Source organism: Thrips palmi, unplaced genomic scaffold, assembly GCF_012932325.1.
Source record: "Thrips palmi isolate BJ-2018 unplaced genomic scaffold, TpBJ-2018v1 HiC_scaffold_4, whole genome shotgun sequence".
NCBI classification, from domain to species: domain Eukaryota; kingdom Metazoa; phylum Arthropoda; class Insecta; order Thysanoptera; family Thripidae; genus Thrips; species Thrips palmi.
In genome coordinates this window covers 12753792-12765549 of record NW_023144631.1, presented here as the reverse complement: position 1 = coordinate 12765549, position 11758 = coordinate 12753792, and positions in this window count along the sequence as shown.

The following is an 11758-nucleotide window of genomic DNA, read 5'->3' as shown; positions in this document are numbered from 1 at the left end:
CGTTTCTGGCCATTCGATGTGTGACCAACGGGACTCCGTGGTATTTAGAGAAGTCACGCAGTTCTCGCTCAGAAGCGTCGGCCCAGTGGTTCAGGGACGCTGTAAAAAAAAAAGGGTTTTCGACCAGTGCAGTGAGCACGCCGTCGACGGGAGGACGCCACGCGCCGCACATGCGAATCGAAGGCCGTTCCGAGTGCAGCCAGGCGCGCCCAGGGTCCCATCTGTTGACCTCTCGGACTGCGGGCAGGCCTTCGGAGCCGCAGTTGCAGGGGTGGCTGAAGACGACGGAGCTCCCGTTGGCGGCCGTCAGCACCAGCAGCGTGTTGAACAGGCACACCCACGACAGGTTGCGGACGGACGCGTTCACTGGTCGGACGAAGGCAAAGGGATCAAAATTATGCCCTTGTTGGGCCCTTGCTACGCCTCGAGGACGGCGCGAATTGTTTTATGCTCTAGGGAGGATCGTGAATCAGTAAAGGACTTCCAAAGAAACCTAAAAGATGGACCTTGGTGAAAAAAAAATGTCTAAAATTGTCAACGAAAACGTTTTTTAATTTGTTTGAAGCTTGACATATGATTGCACTCTCATCTCAGGAACGTGACATCACGTTCAAATGAATGTGACAAGATGTCACGTTCGTTTGAGCATTGTGTCACATTCGTTTGGACGTGGATCAGCCACAATTCACCTTATTCAGGTTGAAACGAATGTGACACAATGTGACAATGCCTTCATTATCCTCGTAGTCATAAAGCAGATGCCTCGTAGACTTTTTACAGTGTGGTTGGCCTTAAGAATGAATGTCCGAAGTTTCAGTTGTAGGGAGACATTTTTAATTTTATTTTTTGAAGTTTTGCAGGTTTTAGCAGGGTCCCTCCCCGATGCCTTCCAAAGGCATGATCTTGTGAGGTGCCTAAGGTGCGTGAAATACTGATAACGCCGTAGTTTGACGCCTTTCCCTTACCAGTGTTGCCGTCGGAAACGACCGACGCCCACAAGACGACGCGCGTGAAGACGGGGATGGTGTTGGCGGGCACCGTGCGCACCAGGGCGGCGGGCGAGTCGGCCACCACCACGACGACGGCGTCCTCCCGGGTCATGCGGGCCGCGGCGTCGCGCCACTGGTCCACGTCGGCGGGCAAGAGCGTGACCGACGCCGCGACGGGCAGGCGGCTGAGAAACGCGTCCAACCAGGGCACGGCGCCCACGACGAACAGCCGCGGTCGCTGGCTGTGGCTGAGCAGCGGCGGCACCAGAGACAGCGCGCACAGCGCCTCGGGGGGCGGGTCCGCGAGGGGCTGCAGCAACAGCGCCCTCGCGCCGCCCGCCAGCTAGGGTTCCGCACATGGGAACACAGAATTCCGAATTTCCGAGTACACATTTTGGAATTTCAGCTGAATTTCCCTAGCGGAATTTTCGGGACGTATTCCGGACGTCCCGAGAGCGTCAGGCTTTTCTCATTATGGATGATCTCAGGACGCGCCGGCTTCGTCCATGGGTCGTCCCGCATGTGTCCTTGTATCCGGAGACTCAATCGGGGTGTCTCTCCGGCATCCAGAATGTATCGCTAGCGTCCCCTCGTCGTCCAGAGAGTATCCAGAGCGCATAAAGACCATCCCGGACGAATCCTGAATGCATTCCCAATGGATCCATGCTGGATCCAGTGTGCATCGCATCCATTAGGCTCAGATACTACACGCTAAATGTCTTATGTACTTTATTGTCCATAGCTATGGCCGTTTTTGTACATACAGAACTTATGTACAAATTTGTACATAAATTAGGAACAATATTTCCATATTGTGCTTAAGTATGTAAAACATTGTACCTAATTTATGTACAAGTTTGTACATAAGTTCTGTATGTACAAAAACGGGCCCTAGTTATGGACATAAAGTCCGATAAAGTCCATAAGCATTTAGTGTGTATGACGGGACATCCGAGACGCCTCCATAGCGTATCAACCCAATGCCCGACGCATCCTTAAGGCATCCCATCTGGGTCCAGTCAATCCAGGTAACCCCACGGAATCCCGTACGCCTCCGGGCGTCCTAAATCAGCATCCACAATGCAACCCCGACATCATGAAGGCATCCAGATAGTATCCGGGCCGTCCCGGACTGTCCCAGGGGCATCCCCAATGCATCCCGCACTCCTCCCGCCGTCCCATCTACATCCTTTGGGCAACCAGGGCGTCCTCTATTCGTCCAGAGCATACCCGAACTGTCCGAGGTGCATCCCCTAAGCATCCCGTCCTCGTCCGGCCGTCCCATGGGCATCCAATGGGCATCCGGCGCGTCCTCAACGCGTCCAGAGCGTATCCGAACTGACCGAGGTGCATCCCCAATGCATCCCGCCCTCGTCCGGCCGTCCCATGGGCATCCAATGGGCATCCGGCGCGTCCTCAACGCGTCCAGAGCGTATCCGAACTGTCCGAGGTGCATCCCCCAAAGCATCCCGCCCTCGTCCGGCCGTCCCATGGGCATCCAATGGGCATCCGGCGCGTCCTCAACGCGTCCAGAGCGTATCCGAACTGTCCGAGGTGCATCCCCAATGCATCCCGCCCTCGTCCGGCCGTCCCATGGGCATCCAATGGGCATCCGGTGCGTCCTCAACGCGTCCAGAGCGTATCCGAACTGTCCGAGGTGCATCCCCAATGCATCCCGCCCTCGTCCGGCCGTCCCATGGGCATCCAATGGGCATCCGGTGCGTCCTCAACGCGTCCAGAGCGTATCCGAACTGTCCGAGGTGCATCCCCCAAAGCATCCCGCCCTCGTCCGGCCGTCCCATGGGCATCCAATGGGCATCCAGCGCGTCCTCAACGCGTCCAGAGCGTATCCGAACTGTCCGAGGTGCATCCCCAATGCATCCCGCCCTCGTCCCGGGCCCCCCAGGGGATCCAAAGGGCATCCAATGGGGATCCGGGCGTCCTCAACGCGTCCAGAGCGTATCCGAACTGTCCGAGGTGCATCCCCAATGCATCCCGCCCTCGTCCGGCCGTCCCATGGGCATCCAATGGGCATCCAATGGGCATCCGGTGCGTCCTCAACGCGTCCAGAGCGTATCCGAACTGTCCGAGGTGCATCCCCAATGCATCCCGCCCTCGTCCGGCCGTCCCATGGGCATCCAATGGGCATCCGGTGCGTCCTCAACGCGTCCAGAGCGTATCCGAACTGTCCGAGGTGCATCCCCAATGCATCCCGCCCTCGTCCGGCCGTCCCATGGGCATCCAATGGGCATCCGGCGCGTCCTCAACGCGTCCAGAGCGTATCCGAACTGTCCGAGGTGCATCCCCAATGCATCCCGCCCTCGTCCGGCCGTCCCATGGGCATCCAATGGGCATCCGGCGCGTCCTCAACGCGTCCAGAGCGTATCCGAACTGTCCGAGGTGCATCCCCAATGCATCCCGCCCTCGTCCGGCCGTCCCATGGGCATCCAATGGGCATCCGGGCATCCCGGGGCGTCCTCAACGCGTCCAGAGCGTATCCGAACTGTCCGAGGTGCATCCCCAATGCATCCCGCCCTCGTCCGGCCGTCCCATGGGCATCCAATGGCCATCCGGCGCGTCCAGAGCGCATCCAAACTGTCCGAGGTGCATCCCCAATGCACCCCGTCCCCCGAAAGGCAGACGATCACTTGTGGTCCAGCCGTTAATCGCAATCGTCCCGGTTAGACAGCCCGTGAGGCTGGCGCGCCTTGCGGGTTTGCCTACCTTCCCCACTGTAGGCGCGTTTCTCAGCTTCAGGCGGTGGAGAATAAGGGTTCGCTTCCTTTTGCAACGTAGGCTTGGCGTCGCGTCGTTTCAGGGCACGCCTGGCTCAGCGGCATCGTCATCTTGCGCCGAAGTGAGGTAAAAAAAAACCTCGTATGCTTGCGATTGCTTACGCTCTCGTGCACCATGCACGTGAACTCGGTCATTTTGGACACGGGAGGGAAGTCGGGAACGGGGAGTTACTTTCGCTGAATGTGGCGTGGCGTATGCTTTGGTGATCTGGTGGTGGCAAGCCAGCCAATCATGGCGCCTCATTCCACCACCGGGCCCTCTGACGTCCGTATGCTACCCTCATTGAAGTGGACTCTTTCCACCTTTACCTCAATCCGCTAGCGGTTTCGCTTACCTTGCTTGCTGTCGCCTTTGTTGAATCCTTCTCCTGCACGATCTACCCAAGTGACGTTTTCTGTTCCAGGGATAGTCGCAGGGCAGGGCCTTTCCAGTGGAGGCGTAGGGCCGGGACACCACGAAGTGCACGAGCACGGCTCCTGATGTATAGGCCACCCACCCGGACGACTTACCTTCAAGTTGAGGCCCGTGGAGACCTCTTCCAAGACTCTCTTCGCCCTCACCCAGCATTCAATATAAATTATTGTGTCCATGTGTGATTCTTGTTTGGAAGATTTATAGACTGAGCTAGAGAAGTAGAGATGGTTCAAACCAAGAGCTTTACTTTACTATTAAATGATAGATAAACTGTGAAAACATTCCCTTGTTAATTTCTCAGGTGTTGGCCTGCTCATTATCCTTTTTGTTTGAATCTAGAACAAATGCCCCCACTTTAAACTGGAGAGAGTATCTTGAGAATTTCACTCTAGAAAGTCATTCTTAAAAATAAAATAAATATTCAATTTGTTTAAAAAAAATTAGTGTGTGTCAAGCTCCAAAAAGAGTAGCTCTATATATCCAAGAAGGTACAGTATTCTTGAGAAATAGTTTTGAAAGGGGCCCATAGAATTGCTGACGGTATAGTATTTATACCGCTCAAAAACAATCAGCACTAGAAAAATCGGGTACTAAATGGGTAGCTTACAGAATATTTCAACAAAAGACACTTCAAACATATTTCATGATTTTTATTACTTCCTCCAGCAATATTTCCTCTCATTGTTATCAGATCTGTAATCATAAAAAATTAGATTAAAGTGAAACCTGCGAGTTATCAAACTGGTTCAATACAATGTGATTTGTTTACATGGAACTGATGTGGAGAGTTCCATAACTTACCTGATAGTAACTCCTTCAACACTTTATTGTGTAGAATATCCTTGCACTTATTTCTCACTGCACGCCACAATCAAGAACCATAGAGTCATGATAGTGCAGAAACACGATTTGACTTGAACGTTACAGAATCGAAGTGCCTGGAAACAAACACCAAACATTTTGGGCAAAAAAAACCCTCAACACACAAAACACACACTATTTACTGTATACATACCATTTGTTTGCATCTAGGAAGAAAAAAAATTTGGGCCCGGGAAAATGTGCTTATCTCAATGTCATCCTGCAACAACAACAAAAGTGAATGAGTAACGAAACAAGTAGGTGTGTATCACAAGATGGTTCGATAGATGTTTGAAGTAAACTCACATATCAAAAGGGACCCAGATTTTTCTTTTTTTTTTATTTTAATAGTTGTATATTTTTCTTCTCTTCCTCCAAAAAGAATTCATCGGTCTCGACAATCTGAAAGTAAAACCATAATAAAGTGAGAAAGTTTACATGCCGGTGATAGTAGAATGATAGAAACTAGTGCAGACGTATTACCTGCAATGATGCATTCAGAAATGATAATTTTCCCAGCTCGATCAAACCACAGGTTCTGACCCAGGTTGGAGGCTCATCTCGTGCATTAAACCTTTGTCAGCAGGTGGGGTGCCCAAAGGCAGGCCAATATCCTGAAATGTTAAAACAAACTAATTTAATACGAGGAAATAACTGACTTTCTGATTTGTATGATCCTAAGTACGCTTTCAGCATGAATGGTTGGTTTGGTGTTTTGTTTATGTTGTGCATGGGTTGTCGTCTGCTTTTTCGTCATGCCAACAGAACATACAAAACTCTTGTGATTTCTTTCTTTTTTTGTAGAAATTCTGCAGTTTTAATTAGCATTGCTGCAAGAAAATCCCAAATTATTTATGTTTGAGGAAGTTTCAGAACTTTTAAGTTAATTTTTGTACTTAATTTGTGCTATTTTTTTGAAGCAGCGTTGGCAAACCGATGAAACAAGTTTGCCGCTGCAAGTCTCAAACACGGACAGAAAAAAGCCAAGTTCAAAGTATCAGTTTCGTCTTTAGATCGCTCAGCAAATGTTAGTCGACGACTGTTAAAATTTCGTCTCACAAAACGTCCGATTTTGCGCTTGCCTGCTTTTCAAAGACCATCTTTTTCCGTCTTACGTTGGCTAACATGTTTCGCGCTCAAATTTCTTGTTTCGTTTTATTGATAAATGACACGAAAATCCATATTCATCCTTCGCCATGATATGCGCTAGTTTTGCATTTTTTTTTGTTTTCGGCCACTTTCAGAGAAATTCACGTTTGCTAATCGGCTCCTTGTCTTTTCTCTTCGTAGAATAAACACACTTGCTAAGCAGAAATAAGATAAGATTTCTGCAGCCGGTGCGCGCCGTTTTGAGTTCTTAAAATCAAGACAGTTTTATTAGAAACCTTATTTTGACTCAAAGATGTGTCGTCTCTGGTAGAAAAAAGTACAAGGAATCGATTGGCATACTTGAAATTCGCCGAAAAGGACCAAAAACTAATAATAATTGGAAATATACGCGAACGGAGCGGCCCAAAAACGCGCCGTGGCAACCTATTTTCAACTTTTTAGGGAATAAGAAAGCCTCGGATTGGTATACATGCTGCGAGGGAGTTGTTTCTCACATTGTCACAAACCATTACCACTGGGTCCGATTTTTCGATATCACCCTGGAAAATAATAAAACGGCCCTGAAATATGACGCCAAAATGGCGGTCGGAGCATGTACCATTTACAGGCCCAAAAATATAGAAGTATACGTCTTATTTCGAAATCTATAACCATCCTACGCCATGTGAAATTTTGTCTAGTTTCCGAATCTGTGCTTGGATTTGAGATACGTCAAAGGATTGCTGAGATCCAGATGGATCCAATTTTCATTGCAGAGGCCGGGCGGAAACCATCATTTTGGTAACATGCTGAATATTCGTCTTATATGTCTTGTCGTGTTGTCGGGACGACACATTAACATTCCGCAGTCCTTACTGACCCTATTTTGATACCCTTGCAGCGACTAATACACTAAACTAGTTTTAATTAACGATTATTCGGCTATTTTTTAAACATTTCCGCCTGCGAAATTTTTCATACTTGGAGAGGCGGGGGCATAGATTGCTGCCGACACTTGCGAACATTTCAGTCTAATTAATAAGGTTTTCGTCAATATATCGGTGCGAGAGTATCAAAATCGGGTCAGTAAGGACTGCGGAATGTTAACGTGTCGTCTCGACAGCACGACAAGACATGTAAGACGAATATTCAGCATGTTACCAAAATGATGGTTTCCGCCCGGCCTCTGCAATGAAAATTGGATCCATCTGGATCTCAGCAATCCTTTGACGTATCTCAAATCCAAGCACAGATTCGGAAACTAGACAAAATTTCACATGGCGTAGGATGGTTATAGATTTCGAAATAAGACGTATACTTCTATATTTTTGGGCCTGTAAATGGTACATGCTCCGACCGCCATTTTGGCGTCATATTTCAGGGCCGTTTTATTATTTTCCAGGGTGATATCGAAAAATCGGACCCAGTGGTAATGGTTCGTGACAATGTGAGAAACAACTCCCTCGCAGCATGTATACCAATCCGAGGCTTTCTTATTCCCTAAAAAGTTGAAAATAGGTTGCCACGGCGCGTTTTTGGGCCGCTCCGTTCGCGTATATTTCCAATTATTATTAGTTTTTGGTCCTTTTCGGCGAATTTCAAGTATGCCAATCGATTCCTTGTACTTTTTTCTACCAGAGACGACACATCTTTGAGTCAAAATAAGGTTTCTAATAAAACTGTCTTGATTTTAAGAACTCAAAACGGCGCGACGCCAGCGCCGCCCGGTCCCGGTCCAGCGGGCCGCCGAACTGCTGCGAGAGTCAGGGGCGGCCCTAGGAGTTGCCACCGGCTGGATTTCTGCCGGCTGCTGTTCCTTCGTCTCATTTTCTCATCTTTCGCAACGGCTAGCCTCGCACTGTGTATTGTCATTGAATTAGTCGCTGAATTTGGTGTGTTTGTGTGGCCGTGTTTTTCTGGAAGGTCAAGGTCACCACATAAACTGGATGTCTTCCATCGTTAAAAATGTTGTTTCAATATTTTTAAGCGTCTGAAACGTAATTCCAGCACTTACAGATTTCTATATTCATTTATAGTTTTGGGGCTTTTATAAAGTTTGAAATTGTTGCTTGCTTGTTTAACAGTTCTGCGGCTTCCAAGTTTCTAGTCGCGAGCGTCGTTTCGGTTTAGTTGGAGGTTGGAGTCATGTGCTTGTGAGTTCGACATGCGTGCTTTGTCTTAAAAGATTCATATTTTTTGTAAGTCTACAATAGTTGCAAGCGGCGTCGCAAGGGCCGTCGTAGTCACACGGTCGCTAGAGTTTGGATAGGGCCAACTCCTTCCGACGAGCTTGCAACTATTGTAAACCTGTCAGACGTAACGTGTCAAACATGTTTCAGGGCAATGGAGAGTTCCGATTCGGATGAAGATGCCGGAAAAAGAAGTAGGGCCAGGTATTACAGAGTGGAAGGCTCCAGGGCAAAACAATTTCGCTATGATTCTTCAAGCAGTTCCTCATCTCCAGATCAGCAGGTAAAAGCTTTTCTGTGTTGCAAATTTGTATGACAGTTCCTGTCATCCATCCATCTATCCATCCATTTGAGAAAAATAAACAAGAGACATTACTAGCTAGTCAGCCCATTCAATACTTCAGATATTTATACTGCAACTTTAGCAACTAAATGAATGATTCTAGCCCTCGAGTACAGCAATAAGTCTATTTTAAATTACATTAATTTTTAATTTTCTTTCTTTTACCATCATTAGCAGATGGAACAACCACTGGTCGCTGAGCACATCGAACAACAAATTGTCGCTGAACATGCTGTACAGCCAATAGTTGCTGAGCCCTTCGAACAACCGATTGTTGAAGACATACAAGAAGCAATTGTCGTTGAGCATATTGAACAACCAAATGTCAATGAGCACATTCAGCCACCTATTGTCACTGAACATAGTACAATTCGTAATGTTGTGGTGAGTATCTAGTTTCATCTATTGTGTATTTCTGAAAACATTTTATCTTTTTCACCTCCCTTTTCTCTTAACAGGAGCCTGAGCAAGACTCAGATTATGATGACCAATGGAGTGAAGATCTCAATTATGATAATGACATAAATGATCTGGATGAGGAGCTAGAGGCAGACTTCGACCCATTCTTGGAAGAGGAAGAAAGAGATCAAGTGGTCATTCAACAAAATCCCGATGACCATGCCGCTCAGTTTTTTCAAGACAGTGATGAAGAAGATGACGAGAACTTCACGTTTGATCACCAATCCCTTTCTTTAGAATTAGATTTTCACCGCCGAAGGACAGTTAAAGAGAGTCTTCTTCTCAATCTTGCCCTATCTTCTCGGCACAGGCTTACTTATGAATGCTTGATTCAGATGCTTCAAACACAAAATTTGCTTTATGGGTCCAAGTATTTCCCTTCATCTAAATCAGAACTGTGGAAAGTCTTAGGAAGAAGTGATGCTGGGATACAGTTTTATGCATATTGCAGTAAGTGTGGCAGCCTGATTGGAAAGAAGCAAAATATACAAGATTATGCTGAGTGCCCTGATTGCCATCAGAGGACAAGGAAAGACAAAACAAATTACTTTGTGTCTCTAAGTGTTAAGAAACAGCTTGAGCACTTTCTGGCCCTTCCACAAGCTGCAGATTTCCTGGAGTACCGAGAGAGAAGAGTTAAGGTTTCTGGAGAAGCCGACATAGAGGATATATTTGATGGTTCAGAATATAAAGCTATTCGTGTCGAGGGCAAAGAACTGATGAACTCAAACAACTATACGTATGACTTCAATGTTGATGGTTGCAAAATAAGAAAGGGAGGAAAATTGACCATATATCCTCTTTTTGTTCGGATTAATGAAATTGCACCAGGATTACGTCAACGGTTCATGTTTTTGGCTGGACTCTATGTGGATGTGAAAGAACCCAACATGGTATCTTTTCTGCACCCGTTTGTTCAACAAATGAACCGACTCTCCTCTACTGGTGTCAAGTGGATGAAGAGAGGTGAAGAAGTGACCAGCCGATTTGTTCCAGCTTGCTTCTGTGTTGACGGGAAAGCCCGTGCTCAAATCTTGAATATGGTTCAGCATAATTCTCACTATGGCTGTACATCTTGCACCCACTATGGTGTCACTCATAACACACGGGTCAGATATCCAGCAGTTCATGCAGAACTTCCACCGTTCACAGAGCGCACTGATGCAGGTATGAAAGCTGACATGTTGCGCGCTCAAGAGCCCCCTCATGAACCAGTTCGAGGTCACAAAGGCATCACCCCCTTGGCTAACTTGAAGTACCTAGATTTGGCCAAAGGTAATGCTGCAGATGATCTGCACAATGTGTATGAATGTGCTGCTGTGCATCACACTGAACTGTTAGTTACTGAGGTGCCAAGATTGGATAAAAATATGGGGGAGAAAACACTATTTGGTATAATTGACGCTAGATTGAAAGCGATCAAAGTACCTAGCTGTATTGCAAGAAGGGCTGGAAACAATCTATTCAAGAACAGAAGACAATGGCATGGCACTGACTGGCGAAACTGGCTGTGGTATTTTGCACCCATCTGTCTGCATGGTTTAGTAGCAGATAGGTACATTCAACACTTAGAAAGAGTTTCACATGCCAGTTACCTTCTCTCCATGGATATAATCAAACCTCAAGATACTGACAACGCTGAGAAGCTCTTTAAAGAATATCTCATTTTGTATGATGACTTCGGTGTTGGAAAAACTAGACGAAATCTTCATGAGCTCCTCCATGCTGCTAAATCTGTTCGCCGTTGGGGAGCATATTGGGTTTACACCACCTTCAATTATGAGAGCTGGAATCACATACTGATGGAACTAGTGAAGTCTCCAAAGGGTGCAATGCTTCAGATTATTACAAAGCTCCTTATTCATCAAGTCCTTGAGTTAATAGGTTTCACTGAAGACATTGCAGATGACATAAAGGCCCAAATTGATGCCATTCTCCACAAGAAGAGGTACAAACATGCAATTCAAGTGGATGAATCCACTTATCTGCTAGGAAAATCATCTGAAAGACAGCCGTCCCCTGAAGAAGAAGGCGTTCTGCAGTTGGAGCACAATGAAACTAGTCATCTTCAAGTGTTTGAGAAAGTATTGATCAGAGGCACCAGGTACACAACCTCAAGATATTCCCTCCGACATGCAGATGCGAGGATAGATGATTCATCTATTTTTACCCATCAGAATACATTTTGCACAATTCAAAATGTGGTCCGTTTCCAAACACAAGATGGACAAACTAGAACTGGGCTGTTAGTTCTAGAGCATGAAGTAGTACGCAGGGCGAGACCTCTCTTTCCATTTTGCAAGCAGATCTGCCAGGTTCAGCATGATAGAGGGTTGCTGCACTTTCTGAGATTGGATGAAGTAAGAGCTCCTGTCGTCAAAGCTCCACTACATGGTGATATGTTTTTCATTCCAGTGCCAAATTTGAATGAAATCGATTAAGTAAGTACTCTATTTATTAATTTTATGTTCAATTCATACTAGAGGGAACTACCTCCTAAAATATCTTTATTTGTTTTCCAGGATTTTAGTCACCTTTTTCAAATAAGTGCCTACATTATGTATTAAAGTATAAGAAGCACTAATGTTGTATTGCACTAAGTATGTTGGATATGGCAT